This window comes from Zootermopsis nevadensis, unplaced genomic scaffold, assembly GCF_977971745.1.
Source record: "Zootermopsis nevadensis isolate Lab colony 2312 unplaced genomic scaffold, Znev_1.0 Znev_ptg000038l, whole genome shotgun sequence".
Lineage (NCBI taxonomy): Eukaryota > Metazoa > Arthropoda > Insecta > Blattodea > Termopsidae > Zootermopsis > Zootermopsis nevadensis.
The window spans coordinates 339,841-362,183 of record NW_028259170.1 but is presented as its reverse complement, the minus strand read 5'-3'; the positions used below and the strand labels follow the sequence as shown (position 1 = coordinate 362,183).

The 22,343-nt window shown below is 39.8% G+C and overlaps 1 protein-coding gene across 2 annotated transcripts in view; it reads left to right on the top strand.

The window, feature by feature from the left end:
* LOC110841044 (ryanodine receptor-like) overlaps positions 1 to 22,343 on the top strand; it is a 317,152-nt gene that overhangs the window by 94,789 nt on the left and 200,020 nt on the right. The gene's annotated exons all lie outside the window — the stretch shown is intronic.

Genomic DNA, 22,343 nt, shown 5'->3' with positions numbered 1-22,343 from the left:
CGAAGTGACATACGGTCTCCCCGGACAACTTCATATGCAACAGATGAAAAACAAAAGCTGTTTTGTCAGTATATATCGCGATATGAAGACGTATGGTGGGTATGGCTCCATGCGGTTTCAGGGCTGTTCTGAAAGCTGTGATGACGAGAAAAGGATGCCAGATTTTGTCGAGAATTGAACACAAGTCCTTTGAAGGAAGCAGAATTGTTGGTTAGTTAGACTTTGTTTTATTCTTTAAATTGTAAATTATTTGTGAATGAATCTAGCATTTGCTTTTTATGAACGTGACATGAAGTTTTAAGGATGAGTTGTGTAATTAGTAATTAGCATTTTTTCACAGTCGATAGTAGTAGCAGCTGTTTCATTAGACTAATCCTCGCCTACTAACTGTTTTCCACAATTTTTCTTCACATATTGATCACAAGGCATCGTCTTGATAAGAGATATCATAAATCAAATTTTCGAAGGAAGCTGTTTTACCAGCTAACCTAGAACCTTAATAGTGCAGTGGCGTTCGGCCGCTCCAGTGGCGTGTGGCTGTGAGCGTGATTTTAGTTAAATATTCTTGACTCGTTTATTGATTTTCGTTTTTTAGCGACGCTTTATCAACTGCATTATGGATAAGGTTATTTATGAATGATTTATTTCCAAGTTGTCGTACCCTGTTTTTTTAAAAAGGTACTATCATTGCTACCTGTTTGGAACGACTGTCGTTGATTGATTGTATATTTAACTAAGTTTAATCGACTGCGCTGGTTATTTAGTGTACAATAAAGCTCTCTTTAAAATTTCATCCTGGACGTGCTGTAATCTTTGTAAGTTAAGGGAACATAGACTGAAATGTATTCGATCTTATTCTTTTTTTTATTGGCAGTTGAATTTTAAGGAGAACGTTTTACGTAAGGGGGCTGCAGTTCACAAATAACTTGGCATTATTACATTTTCATGCAAATTATGATTCACCCACGTAGTACTATGATTATGTCGTTAAAAATTTCAGAAGATTTAAATTAGCTCAGTGTAGTATCCAGTGGTGGTTTCCTGAGAACATGGTAATGGACGTTCGGGTTTATGTAAAAGACGGGGGGGGGGGGGGGGGTTTCACCAGCTGAGCGACTCTTAGCTACTCAAGAGGGATTCTGATCGGGAAATATATAGTAAATATTACCAGAGTAAAATATTTATTTATATGTTAAATTGACAAATTCTTGTGAAGATTAAATTACGTAATTAGGATCTTCATACATTGTAATGAAGGTTTGCGTAATGGAATTACATGAAAAATGTAATTTGCCCTGGTATAATTTATATTTTTAAGTTTGTTTATTAAACTAACTTTTTACTTTTAAGGAATACAGAAGTTTGTTGGGAAAATTAGATGCCAAGATTGTGTTTGTTGTGATGTTTGACATGAATGTTGACCTTGAAGACTGGTAAGTAATTTGTTTTAACAATCAGCAAAGTTGGATCTTGTATTTATGGGTTTTTGTATGAATCTCTCCGTTAACAGCAATTATTTCTTTGAACATCGTTAACCAGTTGGCCTTTGGAATGGTCAAGTGTTGTGTTTTCTTCGCGGTACGGACTGAATTCTTAAATTATATTTTTGATTATAAGGTTAAGGAGACTTCAATGATATTAGGTTTGATCTGGTGTGAACTTTTGTCGTGATATTTTTGAGCATTCGATTTCTATGAGACAGGGAATTTCTTGCACTGATGAAAGGGGAATTGTTCAAAGACTCCAAATAGGACGGGATTTTACCGACCATAACTTTAACTTTCAGGGATATGTAATACTTCTATATCGATCGACACTTCAAAGAGATGTCCACAGACAATTTTTTTTCTGGGATTGATTCACAGTATTTTGGTTCTTCTCATGTCATGGAACACTAGCAGCTGAAATTGATATATTTTTTAATCGCTTACGTTTTAAGAAGTACTAAGGTCGATTAACGAATATTATGTCATTACAATTCCTGGACCAGGGAGTGAAATTAGGCTCCTCTGCCCGACCCAAGAAAATATGTATTTTTACCTGAAGATGTGAGCAGATCCAGCTACTGAAACGTGGTGTCTAGTTTTAGTATATTGAACGATGGAGTAATTTAATGATTTCAGTACAGATTATTTTAAGAAGAACTCGGGGCGAAGGACATACATAGTTTAGCTAACTACAAAATTTCTTGTTGTTGTTATTTGTTGATATTTCAGGTTCTGATGGTTTACCGAAATTTCGGAGCTGTTTCAAGGCAGTCGCATCTGAAACGTCGGCCAGTGTCTGCCACAATACACGGCGTAGCAGCCAAAAAGACGGCCATCTTCATGTTGGTTTATGGTTTGGACAAATGAGGTTTTACCTCTGTGACAAAATTGGTTTGATAATGTGATTCTGAGTTAACATTGTTTTGATTTAATAATTTTTGTATCCTTTTATTTATATAACTATAGAACTCGTTTTAGTTTTCATGTTCTAGAAGCAGTTTTTACCTGTTTTTAGTGACACGATACAAAATAGCCCAATATTTTATTTAATTATGCTCGTAATCTGTTATGAGAAACATTATTTTGTGATACGCGAGTTCTGTTTCGAAATATTAGAATGACCTTGAAAAATCTTATCAGCCGTCACGCCCTCACTTACCCCACTGGATCGACTTTTACCCATGGGTTTGGTTCTTCATTTACCCTGAAATATGCCCCATAGCATTTAAATAATGCCATGGATGTCGAAATTATTTGCTTCCCAATTACAGCAATGTAGGATGTTCAACAGAACAACCAATCATCTTGTTCGCTCGTTTACAAATGATGTTACGTCATCTGAGTGAGATCCAATATCGGGTCCATTACGGAATAGTGGCTGCTGCACTGTTTTATGGACGATAAGAATTAGGCACTTGAGATAAATAATCAATTTAAGTTTTATGAAGATAACTATATAGTCTGATAGATATTGACTGATATTTCAGAGGCGATTGCCCTGATGATGGAGGCAGTAATAACATCCGAAACATCGGTCATGATCTGGTGAAACAGTTCATTAACCAACAGTTTCCTATGGTGGCGCGTCGTGTTCTCTTTGAGGTTGGAAGCAGATTCTCATTTCGTAATTCTCGATGCCCTGATAACGCAGACAAACTTCTTTTGTGGTTCATTCGCATTTTATTTTAATTTACTAAAAATCATGGAAATTAATTTGCGAAGTAGAAGAAGTGTTTCTGTTGGTCTCGCTATGTATGTCTGTCTGTCTGTCTGTCCGTCAGTCTTCTGTATATTACTTCAGAAAGAGGTAATTATATAGATTGTATATTCATGTTGTATTTTTATAACTCGAGAGATTTTCCAAATTGAAACGTAATTAATTATATGTGATTAGGATATGTTTCCCCACCGTTTAAATATTTTCCCAACCAAAATTCTATATGCATTCTTCACTTTCTGTTCTTCCCCACATTCCCAGCACATCTTAAATTCATAAATTTCACTTGTGCTCATACTGTTTGTCTTGTCTTTTGTGGCACCCTATACCAGGGGTTATTGCCCCGCAGCTCAATTAAAATACAAAATCTTGACATCGAAGTTCAGAATGATGTTTTATAGAAGTTCACACATTTATTCCAGCATCCACGTCAAACTTCATGACCCTAGTGGTTGTTGGCGAAGAATATTTCCGTAAACGTAGCATTTCTATTCAAATTTGGATTTACATTTGGTTTGTGACTCGTTATTCCCTTCGTGCTGATAACAAGTTCTCATAGAAGTCAAATCTGACATGTAGGCAACCTCCCAAACACCTGCGCCTTGCGGGCTAGTCCGATGATAATGGAATGGCAAGCTGATTTGTCGTCAGCTTCTCAAGACTTGGGACAAGAACTTCTCAAGACTTGGGACAAGTGACCTTCTGAAATGCGCACAAAAACAAAAATTTTCGGAAAATTCGGAAAAAAATTAAAAGTTGAAAATTTTTTGAGAATTTTCAAAAATTTTCGAAATTTAAAAAAAATTAAAAACGACTGCAAATGGCGTGAAACGAGAAGAAAGCTAAGAATTTTCGAAAAAAATTGATTTCAGCTAAGACAGGTGAGGCAAAGCCCTAAACAAGCAGACAAGACTTGGGACAATAACTTCTCAAGACTTGGGACGAGTGACTTCTCAAGACATGGGACGAGTGACTTCTCAAGACTTGGGACAAGAACTTCTCAAGACTTGGGACGAGTGACTTCTCAAGACTTAGGACAAGTGACTTCTCAAGACTTGGGACAAGAACTTCTCAAGACTTGGGACAAGTGCCTTCTCAAGACTTGGGACAAGAACTTCTCAAGACTTGGGACGAGTGACTTCTCAAGACTTGGAACGAGTGACTTCTCAAGACTTGGGATAAGTGACTTCTCAAGACTTGGGACAAGAACTTCTCAAGACTTGGGACGAGTGACTTCTCAAGACTTGGGAGTCTAGTCCTGATAGGGATGGGACAGGTGAAATTTAGAAGGAAAATTTTTTGAAATTCTGCAAAAAATCAAAAAACGCTGCAAACCTTCTGAAATGCACACAAAACCAAAAATTTTCGGAAAATTCGGAAAAAAATTAAAAGTTGAAAATTTTCAAAAATTCTTAGTTTTGTGCGCTTTTTGGACGATTTGCCACGTTTTTCGAAATTTTTCGAAAAAATTGAAATTTCTCAAATTTGAGAATTTTCAAAAATTTTCGAAATTTAAAAAAAATTAAAAACGACTGCAAATGGCGTGAAACGCGAAGAAAACTAAGAATTTTCGAAAAAATTGAATTCAGCTAAGACAGGTGAGGCACAGCCCTAAACAAGCAGACAAGTCTTGGGACAATAACTTCTCAAGACTTGGGACGAGTGACTTCTCAAGACTTGGGACGAGTGACTTCTCAAGACTTGGGACAAGTGACTTCTCAAGACTTGGGACAAGGACTTCTCAAGACTCGGGACAAGTGACTTCTCAAGACTTGGGACAAGAACTTCTCAAGACTTGGGACAAGGACTTCTCAAGACTTGGGACAAGTGACTTCTCAAGACTTGGGTGTCTAGTCCTGATAGGGATGGGACAGGTCAAATTTAGAAGGAAAATTTTTTGAAATTCTTCAAAAAATCAAAAAACGCTGCAAACCTTCTGAAATGCACACAAAACCAAAAATTTTCGGAAAATTCGGAAAAAAATTAAAAGTTGAAAATTTTCAAAAATTCTTAGTTTTGTGCGCTTTTTGGACGATTTGCCACGTTTTTCGATTTTTCGAAATTTTTCGAAAAAATTGAAATTTCTCAAATTTGAGAATTTTCAAAATTTTTCGAAATTTAAAAAAAATTAAAAACGACTGCAAATGGCGTGAAACGCGAAGAAAACTAAGAATTTTCGAAAAAATTGAATTCAGCTAAGACAGGTGAGGCACAGACCTAAACAAGCAGACAAGTCTTGGGACAATAACTTCTCAAGACTTGGGACGAGTGACTTCTCAAGACTTGGGACAAGTGACTTCTCAAGACTTGGGACAAGAACTTCTCAACACTTGGGACAAGGACTTCTGAAGACTTGGGACTTCTCAAGACTTGGGAGTCTAGTCCTGATAGGGATGGGACAGGTCAAATTTAGAAGGAAAAATTTTCAAATTTTTCGAAAAATCAAAAAACGCTGCAAACCTTCTGAAATGCGCACAAAAACAAAAATTTTCGGAAAATTCGGAAAAAAATTAAAAGTTGAAAATTTTTTGAGAATTTTCAAAAATTTTCGAAATTTAAAAAAATTAAAAACGACTGCAAATGGCGTGAAACGAGAAGAAAGCTAAGAATTTTCGAAAAAAATTGATTTCAGCTAAGACAGGTGAGGCAAAGCCCTAAACAAGCAGACAAGACTTGGGACAATAACTTCTCAAGACTTGGGACGAGTGACTTCTCAAGACTTGGGACGAGTGACTTCTCAAGACTTGGGACAAGAACTTCTCAAGACTTGGGACGAGTGACTTCTCAAGACTTGGGACAAGAACTTCTCAAGACTTGGGACGAGTGACTTCTCAAGACTTGGGACGAGTGACTTCTCAAGACTTGGGACTAGTGACTTCTCAAGACTTGGGACAAGTGACTTCTCAAGACTTGGGACAAGAAATTCTCAAGACTTGGGACAAGTGACTTCTCAAGACTTGCGACAAGAACTTCTCAAGTTTTTCTTAGAATTTTCCGAACTTGTACCAAAAACTAAGTTTTTGGCAAAGTTCGAAAAAATTCTAAGTTCTACCTAGAGTGTATGGAAGGAATTCAGGAATCCTAAATGATAACATTATTCAAAATAAAGAAGTCTTTATTATGCAAAAAAATTCTGTTTGTACATCAGTTTACAAAATATAATTCATTCACTTATTTCATCTTCATAATCTCTACTGGAAAAAAGTATCATCACCTGAACAAAATCAAAAAACAAACATTAATTTCAATCAAAGCAAAGAAAATTAACTGAAAACAAAATAAATATATTCTGAGTAGGACTTCTCAAGACTTGGGACAAGTGACTTCTCAAGACTTGGCACGAGTGACTTCTCAAGACTTGGGACGAGTGACTTCTCAAGACTTAGGACAAGTGACTTCTCAAGACTTGGGACAAGAACTTCTCAAGACTTGGGACAAGTGCCTTCTCAAGACTTGGGACAAGAACTTCTCAAGACTTGGGACGAGTGACTTCTCAAGACTTGGAACGAGTGACTTCTCAAGACTTGGGATAAGTGACTTCTCAAGACTTGGGACAAGAACTTCTCAAGACTTGGGACGAGTGACTTCTCAAGACTTGGGAGTCTAGTCCTGATAGGGATGGGACAGGTCAAATTTAGAAGGAAAATTTTTTGAAATTCTGCAAAAAATCAAAAAACGCTGCAAACCTTCTGAAATGCGCACAAAACCAAAAATTTTCGGAAAATTCGGAAAAAAATTAAAAGTTGAAAATTTTCAAAAATTCTTAGTTTTGTGCGCTTTTTGGACGATTTGCCACGTTTTTCGAAATTTTTCGAAAAAATTGAAATTTCTCAAATTTGAGAATTTTCAAAATTTTTCGAAATTTAAAAAAAATTAAAAACGACTGCAAATGGCGTGAAACGCGAAGAAAACTAAGAATTTTCGAAAAAATTGAATTCAGCTAAGACAGGTGAGGCACAGCCCTAAACAAGCAGACAAGTCTTGGGACAATAACTTCTCAAGACTTGGGACGAGTGACTTCTCAAGACTTGGGACGAGTGACTTCTCAAGACTTGGGACAAGTGACTTCTCAAGACTTGGGACAAGGACTTCTCAAGACTCGGGACAAGTGACTTCTCAAGACTTGGGACAAGAACTTCTCAAGACTTGGGACAAGGACTTCTCAAGACTTGGGACAAGTGACTTCTCAAGACTTGGGTGTCTAGTCCTGATAGGGATGGGACAGGTCAAATTTAGAAGGAAAATTTTTTGAAATTCTTCAAAAAATCAAAAAACGCTGCAAACCTTCTGAAATGCACACAAAACCAAAAATTTTCGGAAAATTCGGAAAAAAATTAAAAGTTGAAAATTTTCAAAAATTCTTAGTTTTGTGCGCTTTTTGGACGATTTGCCACGTTTTTCGATTTTTCGAAATTTTTCGAAAAAATTGAAATTTCTCAAATTTGAGAATTTTCAAAATTTTTCGAAATTTAAAAAAAATTAAAAACGACTGCAAATGGCGTGAAACGCGAAGAAAACTAAGAATTTTCGAAAAAATTGAATTCAGCTAAGACAGGTGAGGCACAGCCCTAAACAAGCAGACAAGTCTTGGGACAATAACTTCTCAAGACTTGGGACGAGTGACTTCTCAAGACTTGGGACAAGTGACTTCTCAAGACTTGGGACAAGAACTTCTCAACACTTGGGACAAGGACTTCTGAAGACTTGGGACTTCTCAAGACTTGGGAGTCTAGTCCTGATAGGGATGGGACAGGTCAAATTTAGAAGGAAAAATTTTCAAATTTTTCGAAAAATCAAAAAACGCTGCAAACCTTCTGAAATGCGCACAAAACCAAAAATTTTCGGAAAATTCGGAAAAAAATTAAAAGTTGAAAATTTTCAAAAATTCTTAGTTTTGTGCGCTTTTTGGACGATTTGCCACGTTTTTCGATTTTTCGAAATTTTTCGAAAAAATTGAAATTTCTCAAATTTGAGAATTTTCAAAAATTTTCGAAATTTAAAAAAAATTAAAAACGACTGCAAATGGCGTGAAACGCGAAGAAAACTAAGAATTTTCGAAAAAAATTGAATTCAGCTAAGACAGGTGAGGCACAGCCTTAAACAAGCAGACAAGTCTTGGGAAAATAACTTCTCAAGACTTGGGACGAGTGACTTCTCAAGACTTGGGACAAGTGACTTCTCAAGACTTGGGACAAGAACTTCTCAACACTTGGGACAAGGACTTCTGAAGACTTGGGACTTCTCAAGACTTGGCAGTCTAGTCCTGATAGGGATGGGACAGGTCAAATTTAGAAGGAAAAATTTTCAAATTTTTCGAAAAATCAAAAAACGCTGCAAACCTTCTGAAATGCGCACAAAACCAAAAATTTTCGGAAAATTCGGAAAAAAATTAAAAGTTGAAAATTTTCAAAAATTCTTAGTTTTGTGCGCTTTTTGGACGATTTGCCACGTTTTTCGATTTTTCGCAATTTTTCGAAAAATTGAAATTTCTCAAAGGGGTACCCCTTCGAGAATTTTCAAAATTTTTCGAAATTTTAAAAAAATTAAAAACGACTGCAAATGGCGTGAAACGCGAAGAAAACTAAGAATTTTCGAAAAAAAATTGAATTCAGCTAAGACAGGTGAGGCACAGCCCTAAACAAGCAGACAAGACTTGGGACAATAACTTCTCAAGACTTGGGATGAGTGACTTCTCAAGACTTGGGACGAGTGACTTCTCAAGACTTGGGACGAGTGACTTCTCAAGACTTGGGACGAGTGACTTCTCAAGACTTGGGACTAGTGACTTCTCAAGACTTGGGACAAGTGACTTCTCAAGACTTGGGACAAGAAATTCTCAAGACTTGGGACAAGTGACTTCTCAAGACTTGCGACAAGAACTTCTCAAGTTTTTCTTAGAATTTTCCGAACTTGTACCAAAAACTAAGTTTTTGGCAAAGTTCGAAAAAATTCTAAGTTCTACCTAGAGTGTATGGAAGGAATTCAGGAATCCTAAATGATAACATTATTCAAAATAAAGAAGTCTTTATTATGCAAAAAAATTCTGTTTGTACATCAGTTTACAAAATATAATTCATTCACTTATTTCATCTTCATAATCTCTACTGGAAAAAAGTATCATCACCTGAACAAAATCAAAAAACAAACATTAATTTCAATCAAAGCAAAGAAAATTAACTGAAAACAAAATAAATATATTCTGAGTAGGACTTCTCAAGACTTGGGACAAGTGACTTCTCAAGACTTGGCACGAGTGACTTCTCAAGACTTGGGACGAGTGACTTCTCAAGACTTAGGACAAGTGACTTCTCAAGACTTGGGACAAGAACTTCTCAAGACTTGGGACAAGTGCCTTCTCAAGACTTGGGACAAGAACTTCTCAAGACTTGGGACGAGTGACTTCTCAAGACTTGGAACGAGTGACTTCTCAAGACTTGGGATAAGTGACTTCTCAAGACTTGGGACAAGAACTTCTCAAGACTTGGGACGAGTGACTTCTCAAGACTTGGGAGTCTAGTCCTGATAGGGATGGGACAGGTCAAATTTAGAAGGAAAATTTTTTGAAATTCTGCAAAAAATCAAAAAACGCTGCAAACCTTCTGAAATGCGCACAAAACCAAAAATTTTCGGAAAATTCGGAAAAAAATTAAAAGTTGAAAATTTTCAAAAATTCTTAGTTTTGTGCGCTTTTTGGACGATTTGCCACGTTTTTCGAAATTTTTCGAAAAAATTGAAATTTCTCAAATTTGAGAATTTTCAAAATTTTTCGAAATTTAAAAAAAATTAAAAACGACTGCAAATGGCGTGAAACGCGAAGAAAACTAAGAATTTTCGAAAAAATTGAATTCAGCTAAGACAGGTGAGGCACAGCCCTAAACAAGCAGACAAGTCTTGGGACAATAACTTCTCAAGACTTGGGACGAGTGACTTCTCAAGACTTGGGACGAGTGACTTCTCAAGACTTGGGACAAGTGACTTCTCAAGACTTGGGACAAGGACTTCTCAAGACTCGGGACAAGTGACTTCTCAAGACTTGGGACAAGAACTTCTCAAGACTTGGGACAAGGACTTCTCAAGACTTGGGACAAGTGACTTCTCAAGACTTGGGTGTCTAGTCCTGATAGGGATGGGACAGGTCAAATTTAGAAGGAAAATTTTTTGAAATTCTTCAAAAAATCAAAAAACGCTGCAAACCTTCTGAAATGCACACAAAACCAAAAATTTTCGGAAAATTCGGAAAAAAATTAAAAGTTGAAAATTTTCAAAAATTCTTAGTTTTGTGCGCTTTTTGGACGATTTGCCACGTTTTTCGATTTTTCGAAATTTTTCGAAAAAATTGAAATTTCTCAAATTTGAGAATTTTCAAAATTTTTCGAAATTTAAAAAAAATTAAAAACGACTGCAAATGGCGTGAAACGCGAAGAAAACTAAGAATTTTCGAAAAAATTGAATTCAGCTAAGACAGGTGAGGCACAGCCCTAAACAAGCAGACAAGTCTTGGGACAATAACTTCTCAAGACTTGGGACGAGTGACTTCTCAAGACTTGGGACAAGTGACTTCTCAAGACTTGGGACAAGAACTTCTCAACACTTGGGACAAGGACTTCTGAAGACTTGGGACTTCTCAAGACTTGGGAGTCTAGTCCTGATAGGGATGGGACAGGTCAAATTTAGAAGGAAAATTTTTTGAAATTCTGCAAAAAATCAAAAAACGCTGCAAACCTTCTGAAATGCACACAAAACCAAAAATTTTCGGAAAATTCGGAAAAAAATTAAAAGTTGAAAATTTTCAAAAATTCTTAGTTTTGTGCGCTTTTTGGACGATTTGCCACGTTTTTCGAAATTTTTCGAAAAAATTGAAATTTCTCAAATTTGAGAATTTTCAAAATTTTTCGAAATTTAAAAAAAATTAAAAACGACTGCAAATGGCGTGAAACGCGAAGAAAACTAAGAATTTTCGAAAAAATTGAATTCAGCTAAGACAGGTGAGGCACAGCCCTAAACAAGCAGACAAGTCTTGGGACAATAACTTCTCAAGACTTGGGACGAGTGACTTCTCAAGACTTGGGACGAGTGACTTCTCAAGACTTGGGACAAGTGACTTCTCAAGACTTGGGACAAGGACTTCTCAAGACTCGGGACAAGTGACTTCTCAAGACTTGGGACAAGAACTTCTCAAGACTTGGGACAAGGACTTCTCAAGACTTGGGACAAGTGACTTCTCAAGACTTGGGTGTCTAGTCCTGATAGGGATGGGACAGGTCAAATTTAGAAGGAAAATTTTTTGAAATTCTTCAAAAAATCAAAAAACGCTGCAAACCTTCTGAAATGCACACAAAACCAAAAATTTTCGGAAAATTCGGAAAAAAATTAAAAGTTGAAAATTTTCAAAAATTCTTAGTTTTGTGCGCTTTTTGGACGATTTGCCACGTTTTTCGATTTTTCGAAATTTTTCGAAAAAATTGAAATTTCTCAAATTTGAGAATTTTCAAAATTTTTCGAAATTTAAAAAAAATTAAAAACGACTGCAAATGGCGTGAAACGCGAAGAAAACTAAGAATTTTCGAAAAAATTGAATTCAGCTAAGACAGGTGAGGCACAGCCCTAAACAAGCAGACAAGTCTTGGGACAATAACTTCTCAAGACTTGGGACGAGTGACTTCTCAAGACTTGGGACAAGTGACTTCTCAAGACTTGGGACAAGAACTTCTCAACACTTGGGACAAGGACTTCTGAAGACTTGGGACTTCTCAAGACTTGGGAGTCTAGTCCTGATAGGGATGGGACAGGTCAAATTTAGAAGGAAAAATTTTCAAATTTTTCGAAAAATCAAAAAACGCTGCAAACCTTCTGAAATGCGCACAAAACCAAAAATTTTCGGAAAATTCGGAAAAAAATTAAAAGTTGAAAATTTTCAAAAATTCTTAGTTTTGTGCGCTTTTTGGACGATTTGCCACGTTTTTCGATTTTTCGAAATTTTTCGAAAAAATTGAAATTTCTCAAATTTGAGAATTTTCAAAATTTTTCGAAATTTAAAAAAAATTAAAAACGACTGCAAATGGCGTGAAACGCGAAGAAAACTAAGAATTTTCGAAAAAATTGAATTCAGCTAAGACAGGTGAGGCACAGACCTAAACAAGCAGACAAGTCTTGGGACAATAACTTCTCAAGACTTGGGACGAGTGACTTCTCAAGACTTGGGACAAGTGACTTCTCAAGACTTGGGACAAGAACTTCTCAACACTTGGGACAAGGACTTCTGAAGACTTGGGACTTCTCAAGACTTGGGAGTCTAGTCCTGATAGGGATGGGACAGGTCAAATTTAGAAGGAAAAATTTTCAAATTTTTCGAAAAATCAAAAAACGCTGCAAACCTTCTGAAATGCGCACAAAACCAAAAATTTTCGGAAAATTCGGAAAAAAATTAAAAGTTGAAAATTTTCAAAAATTCTTAGTTTTGTGCGCTTTTTGGACGATTTGCCACGTTTTTCGATTTTTCGAAATTTTTCGAAAAAATTGAAATTTCTCAAAGGGGTACCCCTTTGAGAATTTTCAAAAATTTTCGAAATTTAAAAAAATTAAAAACGACTGCAAATGGCGTGAAACGCGAAGAAAACTAAGAATTTTCGAAAAAAATTGAATTCAGCTAAGACAGGTGAGGCACAGCCTTAAACAAGCAGACAAGTCTTGGGAAAATAACTTCTCAAGACTTGGGACGAGTGACTTCTCAAGACTTGGGACAAGTGACTTCTCAAGACTTGGGACAAGAACTTCTCAACACTTGGGACAAGGACTTCTGAAGACTTGGGACTTCTCAAGACTTGGCAGTCTAGTCCTGATAGGGATGGGACAGGTCAAATTTAGAAGGAAAAATTTTCAAATTTTTCGAAAAATCAAAAAACGCTGCAAACCTTCTGAAATGCGCACAAAACCAAAAATTTTCGGAAAATTCGGAAAAAAATTAAAAGTTGAAAATTTTCAAAAATTCTTAGTTTTGTGCGCTTTTTGGACGATTTGCCACGTTTTTCGATTTTTCGCAATTTTTCGAAAAAATTGAAATTTCTCAAAGGGGTACCCATTCGAGAATTTTCAAAATTTTTCGAAATTTTAAAAAAATTAAAAACGACTGCAAATGGCGTGAAACGCGAAGAAAACTAAGAATTTTCGAAAAAAATTGAATTCAGCTAAGACAGGTGAGGCACAGCCCTAAACAAGCAGACAAGACTTGGGACAATAACTTCTCAAGACTTGGGATGAGTGACTTCTCAAGACTTGGGACGAGTGACTTCTCAAGACTTGGGACGAGTGACTTCTCAAGACTTGGGACGAGTGACTTCTCAAGACTTGGGACTAGTGACTTCTCAAGACTTGGGACAAGTGACTTCTCAAGACTTGGGACAAGAAATTCTCAAGACTTGGGACAAGTGACTTCTCAAGACTTGCGACAAGAACTTCTCAAGTTTTTCTTAGAATTTTCCGAACTTGTACCAAAAACTAAGTTTTTGGCAAAGTTCGAAAAAATTCTAAGTTCTACCTAGAGTGTATGGAAGGAATTCAGGAATCCTAAATGATAACATTATTCAAAATAAAGAAGTCTTTATTATGCAAAAAAATTCTGTTTGTACATCAGTTTACAAAATATAATTCATTCACTTATTTCATCTTCATAATCTCTACTGGAAAAAAGTATCATCACCTGAACAAAATCAAAAAACAAACATTAATTTCAATCAAAGCAAAGAAAATTAACTGAAAACAAAATAAATATATTCTGAGTAGGACTTCTCAAGACTTGGGACAAGTGACTTCTCAAGACTTGGCACGAGTGACTTCTCAAGACTTGGGACGAGTGACTTCTCAAGACTTAGGACAAGTGACTTCTCAAGACTTGGGACAAGAACTTCTCAAGACTTGGGACAAGTGCCTTCTCAAGACTTGGGACAAGAACTTCTCAAGACTTGGGACGAGTGACTTCTCAAGACTTGGAACGAGTGACTTCTCAAGACTTGGGACAAGTGACTTCTCAAGACTTGGGACAAGAACTTCTCAAGACTTGGGACGAGTGACTTCTCAAGACTTGGGAGTCTAGTCTTGATAGGGATGGGACAGGTCAAATTTAGAAGGAAAATTTTTTGAAATTTTTCGAAAAATCAAAAAACGCTGCAAACCTTCTGAAATGCGCACAAAACCAAAAATTTTCGGAAAATTCGGAAAAAAATTAAAAGTTGAAAGTTTTCAAAAATTCTTAGTTTTGTGCGCTTTTTGGACGATTTGCCACGTTTTTCGATTTTTCGAAATTTTTCGAAAAAATTGAAATTTCTCAAATTTGAGAATTTTCAAAAATTTTCGAAATTTAAAAACGACTGTAAATGGCGTGAAACGCGAAGAAAACTAAGAATTTTCGAAAAAATTTGAATTCAGCTAAGACAGGTGAGGCACAGCCCTAAACAAGCAGGCAAGACTTGGGACAATAACTTCTCAAGACTTGGGACGAGTGACTTGTCAAGACTTGGGACAAGAACTTCACAAGACTTGGGAAAAGAACTTCTCAAGACTTGGGACAAGAACTTCTCAAAACTTGGGACGAGTGACTTCTCAAGACTTGGGACAAGACCTTCTCATGACTTGGGACAAGTGACTTCTCAAGACTTGGGACAAGAACTTCTCAAGACTTGGGACAAGAACTTCTCAAGACTTGGGACGAGTGACTTCTCAAGACTTGGGACAAGAACTTCTCAAGACTTGGGACAAGTGACTTCTCAAGACTTGGGACAAGAACTTTACAAGACTTGGGACGAGTGACTTCTCAAGACTTGGGACGAATGACTTCTCAAGACTTGGGACAAGTGACTTCTCAAGACTTGGGACAAGAACTTCTCAACACTTGGGACGAGTGACTTCTGAAGACTTGGGACAAGTGACTTCTCAAGACTTGGGAGTCTAGTCCTGATAGGGATGGGACAGGTCAAATTTAGAAGGAAAAATTTTCAAATTTTTCGAAAAATCAAAAAACGCTACAAACCTTCTGAAATGCGCACAAAACCAAAAATTTTCCGAAAATTCGGAAAAAAATTAAAAGTTGAAATTTTTTAAAAATTCTTAGTTTTGTGCGCTTTTTGGACGATTTGCCACGTTTTTCGATTATTCGAAATTTTTCGAAAAAATTGAAATTTCTCAGAGAATTTTCAAAATTTTTCGAAATTTAAAAAAAATTAAAAACGACTGCAAATGGCGTGAAACGCGAAGAAAACTAAGAATTTTCGAAAAAAATTGAATTCTGCTAAGACGGGTGAGGCACAGCCCTAAACAAGCTTACAAGACTTGGGACAAGAACTTCTCAAGACTTGGGACAAGTTACTTCTCAAGACTTCGGAAAAGAACTTCTCAAGACTTAAAACGAGTGACTTCTCAAGACTTGGGACAAGTGACTTCTCAAGACTTGGGACAAGAACTTCTCAAGACTTGGGACAAGAACTTCTCAAGACTTGGGACAAGTGACTTCTCAAGACTTGGGACGAGTGACTTCTCAAGACTTGGGACAAGAACTTCTCAAGACTTGGGACGAGTGACTTCTCAAGACTTAGGACAAGTAACTTCTCAAGACTTGGGACAAGAACTTCTCAAGACTTGGAACGAGTGACTTCTCAAGACTTGGGACAAGTGACTTCTCAAGACTTGGGACGAGTGACTTCTCAAGACTTGGGACAAGGACTTCTCAAGACTTGGGACAAGGACTTCTCAAGACTTGGGACAAGTGACTTCTCAAGACTTGGGTCAAGTGACTTCTCAAAACTTGGGACAAGAACTTCTCAAGACTTGGGACGAGTGACTTCTCAAGACTTGGGACGAGTGACTTCTCAAGACTTGGGACGAGTGACTTCTCAAGACTTGGGACAAGTGACTTTTCAAGACTTGGGACAAGAACTTCTCAAGACTTGGGACAAGGACTTCTCAAGACTTGGGACAAGGACTTCTCAAGACTTGGGACAAGTGACTTCTCAAGACTTGGGTGTCTAGTCCTGATAGGGATGGGACAGGTCAAATTTAGAAGGAAAAATTTTCAAATTTTTCGAAAAATCAAAAAACGCTGCAAACCTTCTGAAATGCGCACAAATCCAAAAATTTTCCGAAAATTCGGAAAAAAATTAATAATATTCTGGTTGAATACATGTGACAGTCAGATTTCAGTCCTATGTTCATGCGCTGGGCTTAGCAGTAGTTATGTAAGTAGCAGGGAAAGAAGTCACGTCTGATCACATGAATAGGAGTGGTCATGTTTGAGATTTGATGCTTCCTACCTCCTTTCTGATAGATAGAATGAATTTTTTGAAGAAGAAAAGTAAAAATTATTTTTATACTTTATTCTCATAACTTTGTAGTGAAAGTTTTTATTCCAGGTATGATATATCTATATATATTCATACAGGTTGTGACCAGTAGCTAAATTGTGAGTTTGTTAAGGATTTGAGATGATTTATTGTATATGTATACTTGCCACTCTGGTCAGATTTCTGAGTTATTCTTATAAACTTTCTGTGAAGCAAAGCAGCATCTTTCAAACACTTGCCCTCAATTTAGCAAGTGCCAGGATGAGGGAGTAACATTCATATGGCTACAAGAAAGAGTTTGGCTTCAAGCATTATTCCCTTCCAGTATTTGAACTGAACTGCTGTTATGTTACTCCAGTTATGTAGAACATAATAAAATTACGTTGTATTCTGCTTGGAATTTTATTTGTGTTTGTGTCACACAGGCAGAGGTTATTAAACATGCAGTTTATGTACAAAAATTTGTGAAAGAGTATTGAAGGGGAAATCATTCCCTAGGGCGGCATGCACACGTCAGGAGCTCTTGTATGAGCCTGTGAGAGAGGGAGCTTGTTGTTTGAGTGTCAATACCCATATTTGAATTGGTAAGTTGTGTATCCGTTTGTTTGTAGTGATCATGACAAAATTTGCCTTGTGAAAGTGGAAGGAGTGTGTCCATTGGCTGAGGTAGAATTGTTAACTGTGTGAAGAAGTAAAACTTTTTGTTCTTAGAGGAGTGTGATGCATGTACGGAGGAATCTTGATTTGTATAATGTGAATGTATTTTGTCTTTCTAGGGGTAGCAGATTACAAGAAATAGAATGTTCCTCCAGATTCTACTGGGCGGCGTGCTGTGTGTCACCTGACCTGCGTACTGCTTGCCAGAGAAGCATTGGAGTATGTGCGGCAACAGTTGGCAGACTGAGTTGATTTCAGAACAGGAAACTTACTGCCATGACTGGCGTATGTAGTTCATGTGCAGCGAGTTGGTAGCGAGGATGTTTCCATGTGGGAGTTTCGGTTTCTAGTTTGTTCTGTGATGTCTCTGGTCTGTTCTTTCCGCGCATCACGTAGTTCATTTGCGTCGGCACTATAATTCTTTGTGGCCACGTTCTTAGAGATGTGAAAGAAGACTGGCATTGGGAATATTTGTCTCGGTTGGTAGTGAGGTCGTGCTTCGGTTTGGTTAATGTTTGAATGCTAAAATGATTTTGAGTTCATAATGGCAAATATTTAGTCTCTTCAAATGCCTTAATGCAAGAATCATTGCTGTAAGTTTCTGTGTGGGAACAGTGTGCCTCTTGGGTTGTAAGTGGGTTACGGAATTATCTGGTGTTCTCATTTGTCGGTAGGTGTACAATCAACTGCAGAATAAGAGTGCTGATTCTGTATGCATTTCTGTCTTTTGTGGGGGGGTGGGGTGGAACTAGTTGTGTTGAATCTCTTATAAAATTCCAAAGTCCAATTCCAAAGACCAAAGCCCAAATGCGGTAGGCCGTAGGCCGAAACCTAAAGACGTAGGCCCGAGGCCGGAGGCCGGAAGCCTGTCGCTGGAAGCTGGAGGCCCGAAGCCGGAAGCCGGTAGGCCGTAGGCTGAAAGTGGAGTGCAGAATGCCTAAAGCCCAAAGCCGACAGGCAATAGCCAAAAGCCGAGAGCCGAAATCCCAGAACCCAAAGCCCGAAGTCCAAAACCGAAAGTCGTAAGTGGCATAGGTTGGTTAGTTTAGTGTGCGTCCAATGTAGGCGACCGGCTGACGTGAATAGGTTCTCTAGCCCAGTCGGCATCAAGTAGCTGGGAGTCGTATGTTGGTTAAGGCTGCATGTGAAGTAGGTTAAGGGTATCTGTAATTTTTTTGAGGCAAGCGAGCTACATCCTAGCGTGTTTAATTTTCTGACAGTTGGCTGCGTTCTAAGCAGCATACACGCTTAAGTGCATAGATTGGTTGGAGTAGGCTACGTCCGTCGCTGGTTACGTGCTCAGTTCGAGTCTTACGTTTGGCTATCCTTCGTCTGCAGCGGTCTGTTCTGTTATTGAGGCTTCTTGCTCGCGGTCTTAGGTAAGTCGGGTTAGGCTGCTTCAGTGGCTGGCTACGTGACGAGTGGCATAGGTTGGTTGTTTTATGCTGCGTCCTCAATAGCAACGCCCGGCGACTGACAAGTCACGCTTCCTTGAATCGTAGGCCACATATCTCTGCTGACAAGCCACACATACTTCATCACAGGATACTAAAATTCACCGGCCTCGCTACAAGCATATGTTGGTTAGGCAAGGTTTCGTTAAAGGAGACCAACTAAAGAGGGTCTTGAGTTATTTTCCGTAAACTGCTTTAGCAGAAGGCTGCAAGCTTTTGCGTATAGATTGCTGAGGGATTGCTGCGTCCGAAAGAGGTACTAGGTGTTAAGCATTATTTGTTCGGGCTAGGCTGCGTCCGCTGTTCTCTACATTCGTTCTGCTCTCCCGCATCAGCATATGTATGTCTCGTTCAAAGGAGCCCTCCAGAGAAGTGTTACGGGTTAGTTCGTGTATGGTGCATTTGTTGCAAACCGTTTCTTCGAGGATTTCAGTGTTTTGCGATATGTGTTGCATAGGTTGAAATTTCTAGGCTGTGCTTTACGTACAAGAAATAGAGTGATCCTTGAGATTCTACTGAGCCGCATGCAGTGTGTCAACAAGACCTGTGTACTGTTTGCCAGAGAAGCAGTGGTGTATGTGCAGCTCATTTCATACTGCAACAGGAAATTGGCTGTGAACATGAAGGGCCCTCCTGTCTGCTACAGATGTATCTGTCTCAACTTGATGTGCATTGTACCGCTTGTAACTTTGTTGTTGTATTTCCTGGTGCTGAGATTTCAAATGTCACCATATTTGTGGAAAGGAGAAAGGCAATAATGCTCAGCAAAACTAAAATATGTATTTTGCTGAATGATATTGAGAATTTTGATTATCATAATTCCTCATAATTAGAGCATTTATTATGTTTATTATGGGTGAACATTGTATTTGCTGGTTTTATTTACCTGTGAGTGTTGAAAAACTGGATGGAACTGGTACAGGACTTGTGCTGCTTTAGTATATATATTTTGTGACCCTTGGACTGTGTGCATTTGAAGTTGGTGCTTGTGTTCATGCTATCTACTGTTATTGTGATGTAATGTGTACTGTAATCATGTTTCTTCCCCTTCATTTCCCTGTGCTGTTACTGAATAAAATGGAAGCATTGTCACTGCCCATACCCTCTCCCCTAAGCTTACAGGTTATATGGCAGCCTTTGGATTCAGTAATATGATGGCAATGTTTGCCTCTGATTACTCAGGTAATGTACAATAAGTGTTAATTGGTTTTTTTTGGGGGGGGGGTTTGTTGCCTAGATGGCTAAGTACTGGAGGAATAGTAAGCTAGTTGATGTAGTAAGAAGGGTGTAGGTACGGAGGTTATTTACAGTTTAATTGTTGAGTTGTATTGAGATTTGTCAGCCATGTAGCATTTTTTGAATAGATTCGTAAATACAATAGTTTGAGAAGTGGATCCATTAATATGCTGTTTGTTTTGTCAGTGGAAGGTATACGGGGTCACGAATCTGTTAAGGGAAGTTGCATTCCACTAACTAGGTTAGAGGGAAAGTGCGTATATACGTTTTTTTGTGTGTGCATTGAGGGGTTGTAAGAGAGTGGGAAGTAAAGGTAAGTTATACAGAGAAAGTGTTATGAAGGTAGTTACGCAGGCATCCTTGTAAGGAGATAGGTACTTATGCAGGTGAGTGAACTGGAGACACTCACGACCACCTTCAGGAAAGACGGATACAGCAACCGTCAGATCCAGAAAGCTGTCAATCCGCCTGCGAGGCTGTCACCGCCCGCTGGAAAACCAGCCTCAGTTGCCTTCCTGCTCTACGTCGGGACGACCTTCAACTGCATAAGCAGGTTGCTGGCCAAGCACATCAAGTCTGTTGGTCTTCCGCCAAAGAAAATTCCCAGTTTTCTCCGGCCGGTAAAGGACGACCTAGGACTGAAGACGGCTGGCGTATACAGCGTTCCCTGCGAGTGCGGTAAAGACTACATCGGCCAGACAGGCCGTTCTGTTGAGGCCAGGATCAAGGATCACGAAAGCCACATTCGGCTCGGGCGGCCCGAGAAATCTGCGGTTGCTGAACACCATATACAGCTCGAGGACACTTCTATCCTCTCCTCAAAAACCAGCTACATGGATCGGATAATAAGGGAAGCCATCGAAATCGAACTACATCCCGATAAATTTAACAGGGAAGATGGACTTCACCTGGAAGCATCTTATTCACACACTTCGAGGACTCCGAGAGCGAGCAAGAATGCGCCGCCAGAACCAACCAGACCACTGAAATGCCCCCTTTTCAGGGCCGTGATCCATCCAACCAAACCCAACCTTGCTATCTCCACTTTCTTTCCCACTCTCACCCCCAGACCACTATCTTAGCCCTTTCCAGGGCGCAGATCCATCCAACCAAACTCAACCTTTCTCTCTCTACTTTCTCCCACGTGCTACCATTGGTCCACTCCCATTGCCTCGGGGCAGGCTACACCTTTCACTTTCCGGCCTATAAACCTAGCACCTCACACCCCATTGGCATGGATAGGTTAGAGTATTGGACGGCTGATTATTTGGGATAGTTGTCCACGGAGAGTTCATCAACACTCGGCGAGGCATGGAAGGAGGTGAGCTGGCCTTTCTGAAGGCCCACCTCCCTGAGCTGTTCCAGCAGGTCCGGAAGCAGCTCCTGGACGCCATCGCCGCGGAAAAGAAGAGAGCGGGCAGCAGCAACAGCCGTGGTCGGAGGGCCTACTCGAGCCAACGAGTTGCACTTGTCCAACTCGAGCGGTTCGTTGGAGCCCGGGCCACTGTCCGGAGCCGGCGAAAGTTCATCGGCCCGATGGCCAGGCGGTAGCAACAACCACCTCCACGAGCGAACAAGCCACCTCGCGTGGCCGGCAGCTATGCCGAGGTCAGCGCGGCGTACACCGGGGTAGTGGCCGGGCGACTGCTGGGTTGGATTCCTCGGCACCGCTCCCCACTAAAGCCGCGGCCTCGCAAGAAGTTAAAGGAGTGAGGGACGTGAAGTCGTCCCGCGGACCTCACCCCGCCAAGCGGGACAGTGAAGCTCTCAGCCAAGGGACCAGGCTCCCAGCCGGGACCCGCTTCCTCGATGGAGGAGAGGCACTTGGGTGCAGGTCTCCCCGGGCCGCTCACTGGCGTGTCATCTGACGCCGCTTCTTCGCACGCTCAAGTGGACAAAACGGCTCCGGGGGAGCGCCGTAACAAAACCCCGGTGTACGTCTCTGGGGTGAAGGACGCGAGGAGCTGGCCGCCATGCACATTGCTCTGCAGGGAGTCCTGCAACTGCGAATGAGGCGCCGGGCCATGGACCAGGACGGTGACCGTCCCCTTACGCCACACTTCATTGTGTCGGTAGCACGGGGACCGACGTGGCGGGTCAAGGTGGAAACGTATGTCGCACCGAAGGGGTCCATGCAGTGTAAGCGGTGCCCACGCTTCGGGCACACGCAGCGGAACTGCGGTTATGCACCCAGGTGCGGGGACGCTCACCCATCCGGGTCGTGTGCCACCCAGAAGCAGCAGCTTAAGTGCTGCGGGGGCAAACACACTGCGAACTGTAGAGGTTGCAGTACGTGGAAGGAAGCCAAGGCGGCCGCTGCACAGCGTGCGAAAGAGGAACGCGGCCGAAAGGACGGCATCTCCACGCGCCCACATCGGCGCCAGCTAAGCCTTCCCTCGAACAGGAGAACTTGGGCCCTGGGTGGAACCACGTAGTCCGTGGTGGCCGCGTCGTCAAGGCTGCG